The sequence below is a fragment of the Acomys minous genome (genome assembly GCF_964271855.1).
Source record: "Acomys minous genome assembly, chromosome: 13".
Classification (NCBI taxonomy): domain Eukaryota; kingdom Metazoa; phylum Chordata; class Mammalia; order Rodentia; family Muridae; genus Acomys; species Acomys minous.
The window spans coordinates 104,843,138-104,861,375 of NC_140495.1; the positions used below are offsets into that span (position 1 = coordinate 104,843,138).

Sequence of the window (18,238 nt, forward strand, 5' to 3'; positions counted from 1 at the left end):
TCCAGCCACTGAACTGTGACTTCCAACTCACCACAGAGTAGAATGAGTGAGCGCTGGCCTGGAGTAAGACAGGTGAGGGGCTGCAGGGGACCCAGGGTGTCAAAGCAGCAAGGCTCACAGAACAGAGGAAAGCGGAAAGGGGGTCCAGGACCCTTGTTAAAACAGGGATGACTGGAATGGGCGTATGGACCCTGAGAATGGATAGGAATGGACTCCAAAGATCGTCCTCAGTCAGGGCCAGGAAGCACAGCACACTGCCACCCAAGAGTTTCCCTTCACTTAAACGCTACTTCCTGCGTCTACAAGATGAGAGGAAAACATCTCTAGCCTGTGTGCATGTGGAGGTCAGGGGATACCCTGTTGTTATTCTTTAGGAACAATTCCTGTGTGTGTGTGTGTGTGTGTGTGTGCCCTCACATGTACATGTGTGTGCGAGTGTGCATGTACAAGTGTGTATGTGTGCGTGTCTATACACGCATGTGTGAGCCTGAGTGTATGTCTGTGTACCATGTACATGGAGGAGCCAACAGAAGTCAAGAGCTGTCAGATCCCCTCAGTTACAGATGGTTAAGCTGCCATGTGGGTGCTGGGAACTGAACCCAGGTCTTCTACAGAAGCAGCCGGTATCCTTAACCACTGAGCATCTGTCTACCCCTGCCCCTGGGTTTTTGGTTGGTTGGTTGGTTGGTTTGGTTTTTGAGACAGGGTTTCTCTGTGTAGCCTTGGCTGTCCAGGACTCACTTTGTAGACCAGGCTGGCCTTGAACTCAGAGATGTTCTTGCCTCTGCTTCCTGAGTGCTGGGATTAAAGGTGTGTGCCACCAGGCCCAGCTCCTGCCCTCGTTTTTTCTGAGACAGGTTCTCCCACTAGCCCAGAGCTTATTAGGTAGGCAGGCCAGCGGCCAGCCATCCCAGGGATCCACCTGTCTCTGCCTCCCCAGTGCTAGGATTACAAGCAGGTGACACTGTGCCCAGCTTCTTTATATGTATTCTACAATTATCAACTGAGCCATCTGCCAGCTTCCAGACCCCACACACTCATCTTTTTAGAACTGTATTTGAATCACGTTCACAGGGCTGGATGGGGCCCCGCGGTTAAGAGCACCTAAGTTCAGTTCCCAGCACCCATGTCAGGCAGTTCACAACCACCTCCAACTCCAGTTCCAGGGTGTCCAACACCTTCTTCTGGCCTCCTTGGGCATACACACCAGAGTGGCTGTGTGTGCCTGTGCATGCATGCATACGTGTGTACACACACACACACACACACACACACACACACACACACACACCATCTTTTTTTTTTTAATTCTAGCAGCCAAAGTGGCACATACCTATAACCCCAGCTCTTAGATGCCTGAAACAGGAGGAAACTTCAACCTCAAGACCAATCTGGGCTAACCCTTGTCTAAAATAAAATAAAAACAACGGTATTTAACTATCACTGGTGTGTGCTCATTGTGTACGGTTCTTCAGCTGCCAACAACTCATTGGAAAAAAACACAAACAAACAACTGAAACTGTAGCATTGCCTGCTGAGTCTGTGACAGACAGTCTGTGAAAAATCAAGGCACTTTGCAGCCATGTGCCCTGCTAGTTAGGAGCCCTTGACAGTGACAAGCTGATGGGGAATGGCGCTGCCACCGCCATCAGCACCTAACTCCCTGGAATGTGTGTTTGTCTTCCACAGGCAGTTTGACACTGGGATGGAATTCCCCCAAGACAGCTGAGTCACTTGGCACACCTAAGTGTGCTGTTCCTTCAGTGGCTCGACACTGTTTAATCCCTCTGGGCTTCTATAGAGTTACCCACCACCAGTAGTAGTTTCTCACTCTCAGAGTTCCTCCTTAGTAGTCCCTTACCCAGTTAGCCTTTGTGAGTCCACAACAGTTGTAGCTCAGTTCCACCTCTGGCTCAGGATATCGGGGAAAGCCTTATCCACAAATTCTGCAGGAGACTGCAGGCACACTCACTCAAAATGTGAGCGCAGTAGCCTGGGCAGGTCAATGGAAACACACTTCTGAGTTCAGACCCCCAGGGCCTACATAAATAACTAGGGGAAGGGTGTGTATCTATAATCCTAGAGATGGGGATAGGAGGTAGAAGCAGGCAGATCCCTCAGAGGCCAGCTAGCCTGGCTTGTGACCTGAGAGTCACAGAAAAATAAGACATTTTAGAATGAGCCAGATGTGGTATCGCATGCCTTTAATCCCAGTGCTTGGGAGGGCAGAAGCATGTGGATCTCTGTGAGTTCGGGGCTATCTACCCTCAAACTGCATAGTGATTTTCAGGATAACCAGAGCTACCAAAGAGACCCTGTCTAAAAAGAAGAAAAAAGGTTGTAAAGAGAGAATAAAGAAATCTTAGCATGCTTAGGACTGAGTAAGGAAGCCCTATGTCCCAAAATACACGACAGAACAGAGCAGAGATAAAGACGGTAGAACCAGTAAGGAAGAAAGAGCGTCAGAGACTCTCAGACAACACTAAAAGTTAAACTTGGGGGCTCTGTGAAGGCGGAGTCGGGAGGATCCTATCTTGAGGTCTTGGGGTGCTCCAGGTTCAGTGAGAGACCCTGCCTCAAAAAACGGGTGGATGGCTCCAGAGGAATCACACTCAGGTCCATAGATCTCTGTCTGTCTGTCTGTCTGTCTGTCTGTCTGTCCGTCCGTCCGCCCGCCCGCCTGTCTCTCTCTCTCTCTCTCTCTCTCTCTCTCTCTCTCTCTCTCTCTCTCCTCTCTCTCTCTCTCTCTCTCTCTCTCTCTCTCACACACACACACACACACAGAGTTGAGCCTCACCTTCAACCTAGCAGGAGGAAAACCTGAGTGTAGGAGACTGAGTGACTGAAAAACACACATGATGGTGATGACCAGAGAACCTATCAGTCTCCTTGGTGAGACAGAGACCAGGATGAAGAGGGGACCGCCAGCCAGATGAAGCACAGGACTCTTTTGTTTTCTGAGACAGGGTTTCCCTATGGCCGTGGCTGTCTGGGACTTCCTCTGTAGACCAGTCTGGCTTCGAACTCAGAGATGCACCTGCCTCTGCCTCCGGAGTCCTGGCTGAAGCACAGGACTATAAATTCAGGAGACAGAATGGCACTGTAGTGAGAAATCGATAACTTGAGAGGAACAGGGCAGGGGCACTGCATCCTCTCCTCCTCCCCCGAGCTATGGGCCTGGTCCTTCTCCCCAGCACGCAGAGCCTGCCTTTCTCATGGGTAGAAGATGAAGGGTCACTCATCTGGGCTCCTGTAAGAACTTGAATGTAAGGATCCCAAGATAACATCATGGCGCTTCTGTCCTCTAAAGTACTGGCTTGCGCGCTCTCCCTTCCTCCCCGAGCCCAACCCCCTCTCCCTTCTGGCCCTCTTCTTCTCCCCCTCTCCCCCCTCGTGTGCTGGCATCAAGGAGCAAGGTACCCTATTGGCACAAATGGGAAAGGACCTGCTCCTGGTGACATCCACACAAGGAATCTGGAGCCAGCTCCTTCCTAGAGGGGCCTTCACAGAAAACAGCAGCCACCTGGCGCCACACGGCCCACAGTGAGGAGAAGGGAGTCTGAGTAGCCCCGAGTGACACCCAACCCTCTGGCCCACAGGGAAGCGATCTGCCATGATGGAGCCCAGTGTCTGGGGCGGTTGGTTCTGTAGGATCAGATAATGGAAACTCAGGAAAAGGATGGCTCATCCAACAGACAGAACTGTCCCCATGGCAGATATAGAGCTAGGATGTTAAAACACATCTTAAAAAAAAAAAAAAAATCAAAGGGCTGAGAGGATGGCTTACATGGTAAAGTGTTTGCCTTGCAAATATAAGGGCCTGAACTTGATCCCCAGCGCCCATGTAAGAAGCCAGGCTTAGGGACTGTAACTGTGACCTCGGTGCCGGGAGGCAAGGACAGGAAGAGCCCTAAGGTTTGACAGACAGACAGCCTAGCAAATTAGGGAGCTCCCGGTTCAGTGAAAGGCGCTGTCTCAAAAATATAAGATGGAGAACAAAAGAGGAAGACAACTGACACCAACCTCTGGCTTCCACACACATGCACACCTGTGTGTGCACACACATGAAAATCTATACTCACCAGGCACAGACTAAGATCCTCCTTAGGAAACATGTTCCTCCAACTTCACACAAGCTCTGTCTTAGTTATTTTTCTATTACTGTGATAAAAAACACCATGACAACTTATAGATAGAAGAGCTTATTTGGGGTTTATGGTTCTAGAGGAATAAGAACCCAGCGCCATCGTGGCACAGGGCATGGCAGCAGGCAAGCAAGACCCTGGAGCAGCAGCAGCGGGCTCACGTCCCGATCCACAAACAGGAAGCAAAGCGCCCACTGGAGATGTCACAAGGTTTTGAAACCTACAGCTCACCCCTAGTGACACACTCTCCCCAACAAGGCCACACCTCCTAGTCCTTCCCAAATACCCACCAACTGAGAACCAGATTTTCAAATGCAGGAGACTACTGGGGGAACGGCTCCTTCCAACCACCACTCTTCTATGCACAGAAAGAGGCCGCCACCTGCTTCAGGGCTAAATTATTACAACTCAGAGCCTGAAGAACAAGGAGGATGAGGAGGATGCTGGGAAAAGGGGGGGGGATAAGGGGGGGAGCCAGACTCACTTCCAAACAGACGAAAAATTTCAAACACATTTTAACAAACCTACGAGAGACTGCTCAACACATCATAAATATCAAGCCCTGTGGCCAATAGAGAAGCTGGGTGTTCCTGGTGAAGCACGGGATCCAGCACACGGCTCACAAGAGAGAAGGAGGGAGGGCGGGGGTCCCCGTGCCCAGCTCCACACGTGCAGAGAAGGCCTCTGCCAAATCAGGAGGACAGTCTTAGAAACAAGAGGAAAAACCACTGAGATGGGGTCTTGCTATATACCCCAAGCTGGACCAGAACTCACCATCCCCTGTCTCAACCTCCCAAACACCCGCTTGACACGAGAAAACTCTGCCTTCCATGAAGCAAGCCTTGTTTTTCTCATATGATAAGCAGGCACCGCAGTCCTCAAAGCCCCCTCCCCCCCCCCATCTGGCCCTGTCTGTGAACTTATCATTTATTTCCATGTAGGAATTTTGAAAACATGTTCTTCCCTTCCATCCCACCCAAACTGTTATCCTGGTTGTCCCAGAAGCTGAACCCAGAGACTCTTCGGCACACAGCCATCTGTTCTTCAGCCAGCAGTGGCCCTGTGGACAGACCTGCAGAGTCACCTCCTAGGGTGATGGTGTCCAGCCTAGGGATGTGAGACCTGTTCTAAGAAGGTGGCTTCCAATGCACCTGACTTCAGCCACGCTCTCTGTCCTTGGAGGCTTCTATGACTTACTTCATCTACAGCACCCAACACAGCCCCACACCAGCATTTTCCCAGCACAGGAAGTCCCAGGGATTCAAATGTGTAAAGCAAGCACTGGGCTGCATCCCAGCCAAACTGTCACTGTGACACACTGTGACTCTTCTCCCCTCTGTCCCATATCAGTGCAACCTCTATAACATAGCTTTCCCAGTCCCAAGCTGGTTCCTCTCTGCTTATCCTGGCTGTGGCTCGGACCCACAGTCACCCATGCACACTGGTCACCTCCAGCACGCTGACACACCTGTGACTTCATGTACAGTCTCAGCCAGAAATCACTTTCCCAGGGAAGGTGTGTGGCAGCATCCCTAAGCTCTCAGGTGAGCCTTTCCCTTAAAGGATGGCTGACCCACACACCTTCTCTTTCAAAGCCCAGGCCTGGACACCGCCGTCTCCTGAGGAGAAGCCGCCTGATTTCCGTCCCTCATAGTCAAGTGTCTCTTCAGTGTCCTCTCTGAGTTTCCATCCCCAGGGAGCCCAGGGAGCCAAGTCACACACATCTGCCTTTCCAATTACATGTTTTCTGGGCTCTGTCTTCTACACTGCTAACTTCTTTAGGTCCCCTGTCACTCCCTATTTAGGAACAATATGTAAACAGGTGACATATCTTAAGTGTGACACAAACTGAACACACAGTGCAGCCAGCACTGAGATCACGTCCGCCTGAAGCGGCTTGAGCACTCCGCCTTTGAGGCCACCACCCTGCCGGGGTGTGGGCTCTGAGTGGAATCAAACAGCACATACTTAGCGTCTCCTACTCCCTTTTCCATATTAATGCATGCGTGCATGTGCGTGTGTGCGTGTGTGCATGTGCATGTGTGTTACACACGTGCCACAGTACACAACATGAAGGTCAGAGAACAACTTTCAGGAGTCAGTTCTCACCTTCCACATGTGGGTCCTGGGCATCAAACTCAGATCGCTGGTCTTGGTGGCAGGCAGCTTACCTGCTGAGCCATCTCACTGGCCTCTCACTTCCACTGTGTGAACATGGCACTCTCTAAGGTACTTAACACAGAGCACCTTTGTATTCTTTCTTTTTTCTTTTTTTTTTTTTCTTTTTCTTTTGGGTTTTTCAAGACAGAGTTTCTCTGTGTAGCCTTGGCTGTCCTGTACTCACTTTGTAGACCAGGCTGGCCTCGAACTGACAATGATTCCCTAGCCTCTGCCTCCCGAGTGCTGGGATTCAAGGCATGCACCACCATGTCGGGCTTGTATTATTTCTTTGTCACTGCAACCACCTAGAGGAAGACGGATACTTTGGCCCAGGGTTTCAGAGGGCTCAGACCTATGGCTTGGCCATATGTCCTTGGGCAGAGTGTCACAGTGGTAGAACCACATGAAGGAAAGAGGTTCCTCGCTCCCTGACAGAGAGGAAGCAAAGGGAGGGGGCACAGGAGGAACCGGGGAAGGCACAGTTCCAAGAACATGTATCTAGGGGCCTTGTTCCTCTAACCAGGCACCACTCCCTCCCAACAAATCCTTCGGAAGTCGCAGACAAAAACACAGATGCACCAGAGCTGGGCTTTTCTAACAGCGTAGGTGATTATTAATTTACTGTCACAACAATAATACCATGACAGGAATCTGACCATAGAAAGGGTCTCTCAGTAGCCAATGAGAAGGTAGAACATACCGCGCAGGTACATTGAGATGGAGCAGGACGGTGTGAATGAATCACAGAACTTGAAACAGTGCACAACTTCAAACTGATGAAGTGTTTATTTATGCGGGCTGCCATGTAGTATCATGGATGACAGCTGACTATAGGTAGCTAAGTCACAAAGCATACTTCACACGTCATTGTCCCATTACTAATGACAACAGGAATCTAGAGAGTACAGAGGGTTGACCTTAATAGACAGTTGTGAACACTTCAGCTTGTGTCTCTGAAAGGGAACACAGTAGGTACACACCTCGGCTGACACAGCCTCCCCACAGTTTCTTCAGGTCTGGGGGGGGGGGGCCTGTGCCAGGCACGCTTGTATTCTCTTTGTCCCACAGCACAGCCAGCACACACGCCAGGTGGCCTTGCACAGTTTAGCCATCCTGGTAGGCTATGCCAGAGTCGCCCCTGGCTTCATTTCTGCATCTCACAAAGGTGGACTTTTCATCTTGATCTCTTTCATTTCATTTCAACTTCTCTGTACCTTTCACTCTCGGCTCCCCAGCTCTGAGGAGCAGCAATGGGAGGACTGAAAATCAAGCAGTGATGTTTGAATCAACAGCCCAGTAGGACAGGAGGATCACTTCCTAAACCCAGGCTAGAGAAGGATTCCCATCACTGTCCATTGAGCATCATCCCAAGGCCCTGAGCCGGGCAGGAGGCACAAAGCCAGAGTCATCCTAGATGTCACGATTTGTGCAGAAGATTCCAAAGTCAACAAACTATGAGAGACGGCTAGGTGACTAGTCATGACATCAATACCCAATAGTCACCTGCATCTCAGTATAGTATCAGCAAGGGGTTAGTAATATGAAGAGTACATTTTTAAAACTCTGTTTTCCAAAACAACAAAGATAATAAGGGCACGTGGGAATAAGGGAACATGCATGGAGCATTACAGCATTCACCAGAAAGATATTCTGCAGGGACGAAGGACGGAGAGTGGAAAGTGGACCTAAAACCTCCACAAGAACATGCAGAGTGCACTGTGCCTGGGCTTACGCTGTGCCAGACACAACTCAGAAAAGACAGATGATATTTGATTAAATTTAAACGTATCTGATCTTTAAAATAAATGAAGTAAAAAAGATAAGCTCAGGCAGGAAAGGAATCAGTGAGCCAGGACAATGACAGGCACCCAGAGGACACACTAGGAAAGCCAGGCAGACGTTATATGTCAGCAAAGGTCACACCAGCAGACAGCAAAGCAGGAGCAGGAAAGTCATAGGGGAGGAAGCATGACCAGCCAAGGAGCACGAAGGGGGACCACTCATGGGGTACAGGGTGGGGGAGCACACAGGGGGATCACACACAGGGTGCAAGGTGGGGGAGCACACAGGGGGACCACATGCAGGGGATAGGATGGGGGAGCACACAGTGGGATCGCACGCAGGGGACAGGGTGGAGGAGCACATAGAGGACCACACACAGGGGACAGGATGAGGGAGCACACAGTGGGATCATACACAGGGGACAGGATGGGGGAGCACACAGTGGGATCACACACAGGGGACAGGGTAGGTGAACACACAGTGGGAACACACCGCAGGGGACAAGGTGGAGGAGCATACAGGGGACACACAGTAGTTACACATAGGGGCTTCTGATGCACAGAGCCCGTATCACTAGCACAGAGGGACGCTCTTTGGCTTGTGTGTGCACCAACGCTCTCAGGACCATTTGCTGCTTCCCTTGTGTGTGTATTCTAGAAAGATCACTTGGTCTATTTCACTGACTCGGTTACTTTATCTCAAGAAATGAAGACGGGAATTTGGAGGCTCACTGTGGAGTGCTGAGTGTGGCCAACAGCACTGCTGATAAGGCATAGCTCGTGCTAAAATAGAAACTTGCACAAGTCCAGATTTCAGGATTTTTCTTGGAAGAACAAAAGACTAGTAACTTGGGTCCTGTGACTGTCTGGCCATAGTTAACTGAGGTCAGTAGCTGGAAGTCAGGTGAGCCAGGCCAAGTTCAGCGCAGCCCATACCTCACTCCCCCCTTGCTGCCTGACCCTTGTTGGAATCTGCCCTTAAAATCTCCACCCGTAGCTTTGCTCATCAAAAAGAAACACTCTCTAGCCAAAAGTTCGCCAGCATGTAGGCTATAATGCAGTCGGGGCTCCAGGAAAACAAACACCTAGAAGCCAGGTTGTGGTCCCCAACCGCTGAAGGAGAGAGATGCAAACACCCCGGGGAGGACGTCTGCCCGCTCTGACTTGGCCCCTGACTCCATGTCAGTACAGAACTGTGGGGGGTTTCCCTGCATGGTACTCTCTTCTAATGCCAGCTTCCGGCTAGTTACTGCACAGACCTCACAGAACTACGGAGGCCTGTGAGGCCACAGGCCTGCTCCTAAAACCCAAAGCTGCCTGTGTCATGATGCTAACAACAGGGACAGCTTCTGCCATGCCCTGTTTTGTTTTGCTTTGTCTTCCCCCCCCCCCTTGGGTATCAAAAGTTACTAGCATTTGGTAGGCAGAGGCAGGTGGATCTCTGTGATTCTGAAGCCAGCCTGGTCTACAAAGTGAGTTCCAAGACAGCCAGAGCTATGTAAAGAGACCCTGTCTTTGAAAAAAAAAGTTACTAAACTTGAGGCTGGAGAGATGGCTGCTCTTCCAGAGGCCCTCGGTTCAGTTCCCAGCATGCACATGGTAGCTCACGTTGTTCTCACCCCAGCTCCATTCTAGGCCCTATTCTGACATCCTTGAGCACCAGGCATTCAGTGATGCACAGACATGCACGTAGGCACTCAGGACACCTTAGGCTACTAAACTTTGGCACTCGGGAAGTGACAGCTTGGGGACTTGGCTTGCTAGAAGAATGCTTGCTTAGCATGCATAAGTCAATGGAACATGCAGCCCTCCTGAGCCAGCATTTCCCCCAAGAGACGCCCAAGCTAAGAAAGCAAAGTTATTAAGCTTTAAACTTGATCTCTGAAGTGGCCAGAGCTTTGCCATGCGGACTTCTCTGCCGTCTGCAGTGATGGGTGAGGTAACATGACCAGGGAGCTAACCAGCGAGGCAGGAGCCCCCAGCACCCAGCAGGCAGCTCAGAGGGGCACTCACATGTGGAGCCTGTGGGACATGTGGGTCATGGCCCTCTGTACACCGTGCTGGCTTGAGCCTTCCTCGGCTGAGATTCCTCCTCATCAGGTCAGTCTCCTCTCACATACCTGCCTGGGGGCTCTCACCCCAATGCTGTCACCCACAGCACTGTCCCCAGGAGACCTCTTGTGCTTTGAACTTCACTATGGCACCCATTTCCCATGTAACCCTGGCTGATGTGGCCGTCATCTAACGACTGGCCTTACTCTGGTGAGAACCTCAGCATGGAGGTATTCTGACTGCTTCTTTTCCGTGTCTCTCTAATAAAGAGGCATGCTGGTTCACTCCCTCAATCACCCCAATTACACTGGGACGATGGCCTAAGTCAGAAATCAATCGATAGAAAGTACCTGGATCATCAGCACACGCTGTGAGTAAGGAGTCAATAGGCAGCCTTTCACACTGAGGCGGGAGAAAAAGCCAGGGAGCACTTTCTCCCTAACTCAATGCCATTCCTACCACATGCCTGTGACTTGCATGTCACCTGGCGATTTTGAGCCCAACACAGCAGAAGTAGCCTTTACAGGTGACACCTTTGCCAATCAGAGACCTATGGATGTGTGGATGACACCACCACCAGCAACCGTAACCTTGGTCAGAGAATCCAATTCTGCAAGTGACGAGGGTAAGACAGTTCTTAACCATATTTAAGTGTTACTGGGGCTTCAAAGAAGCTATTGACTCTCAAGCAGTGGGTTTTGATCCAGTTGACTGTTTAAAAAAAAGCTATTTGGATTTTAATTGTGATGCAGAAGTTATAGTAACAAACATTTGGTTTTGTACAGACATTATTTCCACTCTGGTGGATAAGCTTAATAAAGGTCAGATCCCAAACTAAAAACAAAAGCAAAACAAGCAAAAAAACCAGTGGCACCTTGGCACAAACGTTGTATATAAAGCTAATCACCTTAATTTGCTTTAGAAATGTGAATTTTCACATATGGGATGTGCTGAGCACCAGGCGGTCTGGCACACAAAACAACAGCTATAGGTTATAGATTCAACAGGACCTGTGTGTGAAACCCACCCAGCCAAGCAGCCTGTCCAGGCCGCCTACCTCATTCTCCTCATCTACGACATGGAGACACTCCTCTCTTCAATGTTGCTTTGAGAATTAAAGGAAGTGTATCTAAAATAGGCCCAGTGGGTACATTTTTTTACTGCAAAGATATAAGCAAAGTATAACATAAAGTAGAGGCAGGGGCTAGGGATGTCACACAGCTTGAGGGCCACACATGCCCAGCACCCCTGGAGAAAGCCCAGTGCAGCAGTCCTGGGGCTGGGAGGGAAACATGGAGGAGACCCTGGCGCCTGTTGGCAGGCCGGCCAGCCTAGCCAGACTTCAGCCCAGCCAGCGCCAGGTTCAGTGAGAAACCCTGCCTAAGAAAACAAGGTGGTCAGGGCTGGAGAGGCAGCTCAGCAGCTGAGGGTGCTTTCTGCCCTTACAGGGGACCTAAATTCAGTTCCCATGGATGACCCACAGCCACCTGCAACTCCTCTGCCTTCCATGTGTACCTGGACACATGTGGCGCGCACACACACACTACACATACACAGGTGGAGGGGGGGAAGGAGAAGGGAGGGAGGGAGGAAGGCAGAGAGAGAGAAAGAGAGAGAGAAAGATCTTAAAAAATAAGTAGGAGCTGGTTAACCATTTAAGAGATGGTTAAGCCGGGCGTGGTGGCGCACGCCTTTAATCCCAGTACTCGGGAGGCAGAGGCAGGCGGATCGCTGTGAGTTCAAGGCCAGCTTGGTCTACAAAAGTGAGTCCAGAACAGCCTAAGATACATAGAGAAACCCTGTCTCCTGTCTCGAAAAACCAAAAAAAAAAAAAAAAAAAAAAAAAGGAGATGCTAAGAGGTTAAGAGCGAATACTGGCTTCTCTTCTAGAGGTCCCTGGCTCTATTCCCAGCACCTACATGGTGGCTCATAACAATCTGCAATTCCAGTCTTGGGAGATCTAGCATCCTCTTCTGGCCTCCTCCAATACCAGAACAAGTGTGTATTGTCATTACATACATGCAGGCAAAACACTCATATGCACAAATTAAAAATAAATCTTCCTAAAAATAAAGTGGAGAGCAGCTGAGGAAGACAGCCAATGCTGACCTCTGAGCACATGTATCCACCCACATGCGTGCTCACACAGGTACACATGCCCACTAAAGAAATAAATACATCTGTTTTTAAAGTATGGGCAAAAGAAGTATCAGCATATACTATTGAATGTTCCAGTCAGCAAATTGCTAGAGGAAGAGCAGCCCTGGCCAGCCAGCAGTGACAGAGCCCGAGCTCCAGGCTGGGGAGAGACTGTGCCCTGCAGTAGCTCTCTACCATTACTCTATATTCACTGCCACTGTCATTTATTATGGCTCTCACCCCCACTTCCCAAAAGGAACAGAGACACTGCCCATTAATGATGCATGGCTTCTGGGTCACAGAGGGACAGGCCTTTGGGCCACTGGCACCTTGCTCCCATCAAAAGCACCTAGCACGTCCTAAGTGACGTGAAACACTCCAGCCAGATGAGAGGCTTCCATCTGTCACATCCTGAAAGACACACGTGGACTGCCCTCTGCTCACATCCGCTGACGTCTAAAACATCCTGTCTATGTCTTTCCCATCTATATGTGTGAGAGAGGTGGGCATGGACAAGGCACCTAGCTATTCCAGTAGCCAGTCACAGGGACAGCAGGATCCATGGACCCCATCAGCCTGCCTCTCCATCCCGAAACTCAGCACAGACCTGTCCAGGTGTGCACCCCTGGACTTTGCTTGACAAACAGGATTGGAACATGTCAGGTGCTAGACAAAGCAGCAAGACTGTCCAAAGAGGAGCCACTACTGCAACTGCGTGAAACAAAGCACGGTGAGGTTATCAAGCTCAAGTTAACCCTGCAGTTACTCTGGGGTTGTTCTGGGAGTGATGCAAGGTCAGTTGTTCACTTTACAACTTGGAAAGACTCATTGCAGTTGGCTGAAGAGAAACCCCTCACGAAGTCCCTGAGCAACAAGACTTAGCACAACCCCATAGCAGCAGACACTTCTCAATGAGGAGACCAAGTAGCTACAGAGCTCATGTCAGACAGGTCCACAAGATGCTGCTGACCCAAAGGGGCCAGTCACACCCAGAGACAAGCTGTTCAAACCTCACCAGACACAGCATGAGATGGGAAAAGTCCCAGATGTGTACACAAGGCCGGAACGGGGAGAAGCATGTGAAAGAATGGGGGAATTCGTGTGGGATAAGGGAGAGAGGGGTAGTGCTTTGGCAAGAGAGGGAGTGGGGTTGCCAAGGGCCCAGTGCTGGATCTGAAAAGCTGTGACTCTGGGTCATGCTGCAGGATGCAAGCAAAGCCACATTCAGAGAAAGGGGTACCAGCTCCATCTTGTGAGGGATAAACAAAAGTGGACCAGTAAGCCAGCATCAACTTGTCAGGAGTGAGATTGAATCAATGCTGCCCTTCTGACCCCTGAAACAACAGTAAATTTCCACCTTTGCTTTGCGGCACCCCCCCCCCCCGGCCCCGCAAACTATAAAAAGATTTTGCTATGCCCTACCTGTCTCCAACTGGGCCAGAGATGAACCTTACAAACTTACTACCCTGTAAGGGCTGAGAAAATGGGCGTCCCTTTGCTCTTAATTTTAAATTCTGGCTGTGGCAATTTGTGACACAATCCAGGACAAGTGGTTAGCCATGTTCCTCAGACCCTAGTGTGGCTCCCAACCTGTCAGCACAGGGTGAAGCCACAAGCCCCACAAGGGAAGTAAAGAAGAGCCCCTGTGGTGGATGCTCTTTTGTAACTTTCAAAGTAGATCAGTTACTTTCGACTCTTTCCCCCAGTCCCCTGTAGGACGCAGACACTGTCCTTCCCAGGTGCTGGGCCTGTATCTGGGTACAGCCTAGAGTGAGACAGAGGCCTCTCTTCAACTGCAGCATCCCTCCTGTCTTCCTTCCCTGGGAAGACACTGTTTAACCCACTTCCTACCCGTTCCCGAGGCAACTTCTAAGACCTAGATCCTCTGCCGTGGGGCTGCACAGAGAAGCCCAGGTGGAGCCACTCACAAGGCTTCCAGCAGGTCCAGGCTGAGCTAGCTCAGCCACCCAGCTGACATCCACCTGCTAAGCATAGCTCTTCCAAGGAGCACACGCCACCAAGACCAAAGAGAGGCTGGGAATGCCACATGTAACTGCCTCTGGAAACAATGTAATCACAGGGTACAGGGTGTGAATTTAGGAATCAGCCTTACAGGCTAACTAACTCCCAAAGTGAGAAAGGGTCGTGCTTTATCTAATAAGGGGAAGACACTGTAAGGAAGTGATCAAATGAGACCAAGTGCACAACCCACGGAGACCTCTCGGAAAGGGCACAGTTTCCCAAACGTCATCACAGCAGAAAGGGCTGCTCCCACTCACTTCCAACAGCCACACACACCCAGGACTCCCAAATGGCACCCTGTGTCCAATCCCAGAACCAGAGAGATCTTGGCTCTGGACGAGTCATTCCAGTTTGTCTCAAATCCAAGTAGCCTTCTCGTTTCCCAGGAAAAAGAGCCTAGTCTCTTAAGTATTCGCTTAGAGAAGACTTTGCACACTGCTTTAAAAGTTAGGTCTGGAAGGCCATTTCTAAAACCATTTCCCTGTGCCACTGAACTTCACTCAAAGTTAAAAGAAATCCTGCACATATTTTCCACCTAGCTTAATGCTCACAACCCCCCCTGTCTTAGGTACCTGGGGTCAACTGCGCCAGGGATCCTGGTGGCCCACCATGGACAGGTGTTTTCCTCCAGAGGCTCTGGTTACTGAATGACCCCAGCGCCTGAGTGAAACGTGGAAATTCACAGTCGGCCTTTGGTCTCAACGCCAAAGTCAAAAAAAAAAAAAAAAAAGAGCCCTCGAACCTTCCTCCAGTCGTCCCACCTGCAGCCCTCCCTCCGCATAGAGCAAGCAAAAAGTGAAACTAGCCCATAGGGTCCCGCAGTTAAGTGTGGGGCTACCCAGTCTGAGAAGCCAGGAGCCGAGCAAGGTCCCCCGGAGAAGGACCGGAGGCCGCCTGGGCCCTCTCCCCGGGCCCGCACCCCCATCTCTCCCGATCGCCCCACCCCAGGACGCCGAGCACCCTGCACAGCACTGGCCAACCGGGCAGGCCGCACAGGGGCCCGGTGAACCCGGAGCCTCCAAGCGCCGCGCTCCCCAGGCCGCGCGCCCCGCGGAACGCAGCCGGCCACTGCGGTGGGGCCCGGCGACCGCGGGCGGGGGCGACCTCGGGTGGCTCTGCGGGGCGCGGCGCGGCTCACCTGCACTCCACCTGCTGGTCGCGGTCCCCGCGTCGGCTGCGCGCGGCCGCTGCGCTCGGCCTGGGCCCGGCCCGGCCCTGCGTCGGGCCTCAGCGAGTGCGGCGCCCGCCGCCCCGGGCCCCCATCGCCGCCCTCCGCCTCGGCGCCGCCGCCACTTCCTGTGCGCGGCGATCCCACAGTTCCGCCGGCGCGGGACGGCGGGCGCGGGGACGCGGGGACACGCGCGGACGGACGCGCGGGGGAGGAGTCGAGCCCGCGGCGCAGCGGCGGGAGCCTCGGCCAACGGACAGCGGGCGGGGGAGGGGACGTGGGGGGCGCTCCGCGGCACTGGCCTCGACCCTCCCGGGGCATCGGGATGTTCTTAGACCCAGCCTGGACCCCCTTCAGCCCCTTGGAGTCCTCTCGGTGTCCCACTGGGGTGCGACTGGGCCCAGCTTGGACCCTCTTTCAGCCCTCTGGAGTCTTTTTAGGGTACTGCGGTGTTCCTGGGCCCAGCCTGGATACCCTTGTCCCCTTGAACTTATTCAGGGTGTTCCTGAGCCAAACCGGGACCCTCATTGGTTCCCTGGAGTCCTCCTAGTGCTCCCCCCCCCCCCCCAGAAACCGGGTGTTCCTGGGCTCAGCCTGAATTTGTACCCCTTCAGCCCCCTGGAATCATCCTGAGCCTCAGCCTAGATCCCCTCCCAGGCCCACCGAGGTCCCCTGGAGCCCCAGGTTGTTTTGATGGCTCAGGGTCTGTGGCGCCCAGATAGTTTTGGGTCTTCACCCAATTTCTTAGACCCCCTTTCCTCTTATCCTCCTGGACCCAACTCTCATCACCTTCCCCCATCCCAGCCTCTGGATCAGGATCCCATCCCGGAATCCTGGAGGAACGTCCCCAATGTCTGGTGCAGCACCAGGATCACTTTTCACTGCCACGTGGTATGCCCTTTGACTTATTTATAGTTGGCAACTGGCTAGCAACATTGTATCCACATCCGACCTAGGAGGAAGCTCCAATCAACCTAGTCCAGAGTCTTCCTAGGGTCGGCCTTGGATACCCAGTTCCCCAAGCAGCCTGTTGACCACAGATCCGGCTCCTGGCTATAGTGAGTCATCTGATCTGAGGACCAACAGCCACCTGAGCCTCCCTCCCCCACCTGGCAGGTGGCTGATCCTAAAACAGGCCAGGAAGAACTGCGCAGGCTCAGGGTGCTGCATCAAGACAGCCATCTGCACACCACTTGAAACCTGCCATGGCCTCATGCCTGCTCAGGCCCAGGGATCCCAGCCCTACTTTCTGAGTTCACTGGAAAACAACTTAGGACATTTACTACAGGCCCCGTTGCCTACCTTTAAAAGCTGTTCTGGGGCATGATCGTCAGTAACAGGCAAGATTGTGCCTTTAACGTCAGAACTTGAGTAAGAAATCCACAAGTCTCTTCAACTGCATAAGCTGCTGTGACCACTGGCTAACAGGTTCTTTCACTCCAAACTGAGCTTAATTACTAACCTCAATAACTCCATCACACACCTTTAAAAAGTCATAGAATGGCTACTGAAGAGTTGAAAAGGCCACATGACTCAGCCAGGCTGTCTAGGAGGCAGAGGCTGAGCTGACAGAGGTAGGAGAGAAATAGGAAAAGTTTAAGGATGGGGAGAGAGGGGAGCTCCCACCCTCACCCAGAGAAGCATTGAAGTCTCCCAGATGAAAGCTGCATTTCAGCAGACTTGGATGTGAAGATTGCCTGCATAAAGCCAAGGCTCCTTTTTTTTTAAAAAAATCAAATTAAAATGTTAAAATAATGCTTAAGACTGAAGCATGTTTGGCGTTTGAGTTTAGTTGGACTCCTTTCCCAACAGTAACCCTATAACGTGGTGAATTTCACAACTGAAGTTATAGATTTTTATAGTTAACATGCATGCCTCCTCATCTGCTCTAACTCAGAAAGGATTTCTTGTGCCCTTTTGGCCTGTGTTCTGATCTTAGCCTGTGATCCCACTTGCCTCTAGCACTCGGATGGCAGAGACAGGCGCATCTCTTGAGTTTGAGGCCAGCCTGGTCTACAGAGTGAGTTCCAGGACAACCAGGGCTACAGAGAGAAATGCTCCTTTGTCTCAGGAAAAGAAAGAAGAAAAAAAAAAAGGTTACCTAGAAATTCTTTAAATGCGCCAGGCACCAAGATGGCTTAGGCCTTCAATCCCAGCACTAAAGAGAATGAGGCAGGAGGATTGCTGCATGTTTGACACCACCCTGCACTACAGAGTGAGAACTTATCTCAGAATATAAGTTGGGAAGACATCAAATTCATACCCAGGATTCTCTTCAGCGCACAAATCTCTCCAGGCTAGTGGCACACACCTTCGACCCCAGCACGCAGGAGGCAGAGGCAGGTGGACCTCTGAGTACAAGGCCAGCCTGGTCTACAGTATGACTTCCACAACACCAAGGGCTACACAGAGAAACCCTATCTTGGAAGGAAAAAAAAAAAGTAAGAGACATTCTGTCTTGGCAATTGGACTCAAAATGGAGGAATTCAGGTCATCAGTATCTATTTAAGTGAAGGAACATGGGTCACCTCTGAACCAGACTGAACCATTGACCCCTTCAGCTATCAACTGTCACTTGCAAAATTACTGTTTTATCAGGAGGTGTGGATCCTGACACAATTTCCAAAGAGACAGAAAGCCTACACTCTCCACCTACCAAAGGGATGGGTCACAGAGAAATTCGCCAGCCCCAGAATGGGCAGGAATCCCACAAACCCAATTCCTTTCTCTTTCAAAATAGGGGCTCTATTTGGACCCACACTTTCCTATGC

At 51.4% G+C, this 18,238-nt stretch overlaps 1 protein-coding gene across 5 annotated transcripts in view; it reads right to left on the minus strand.

Moving 5' to 3' along the window:
• AGPAT3 (1-acylglycerol-3-phosphate O-acyltransferase 3) overlaps positions 1-15,645 on the minus strand; it is an 80,914-nt gene extending 65,269 nt beyond the window's left edge. For 2 of the 5 annotated variants that reach the window (XM_084752484.1, XM_084752483.1), the window contains exons 1-2: positions 15,438-15,645; positions 14,872-14,959 (exon numbers count right to left, since the gene is read on the minus strand). The gene's annotated coding sequence lies outside the window, so the exon portion shown is untranslated. The remainder of the gene's footprint in view (positions 1-14,871; positions 14,960-15,437) is intronic. The other 3 variants (XM_084752481.1, XM_084752485.1, XM_084752482.1) reach the window with 3 other exon arrangements.
• Between the last annotated feature and the right edge of the window lie 2,593 nt (positions 15,646-18,238).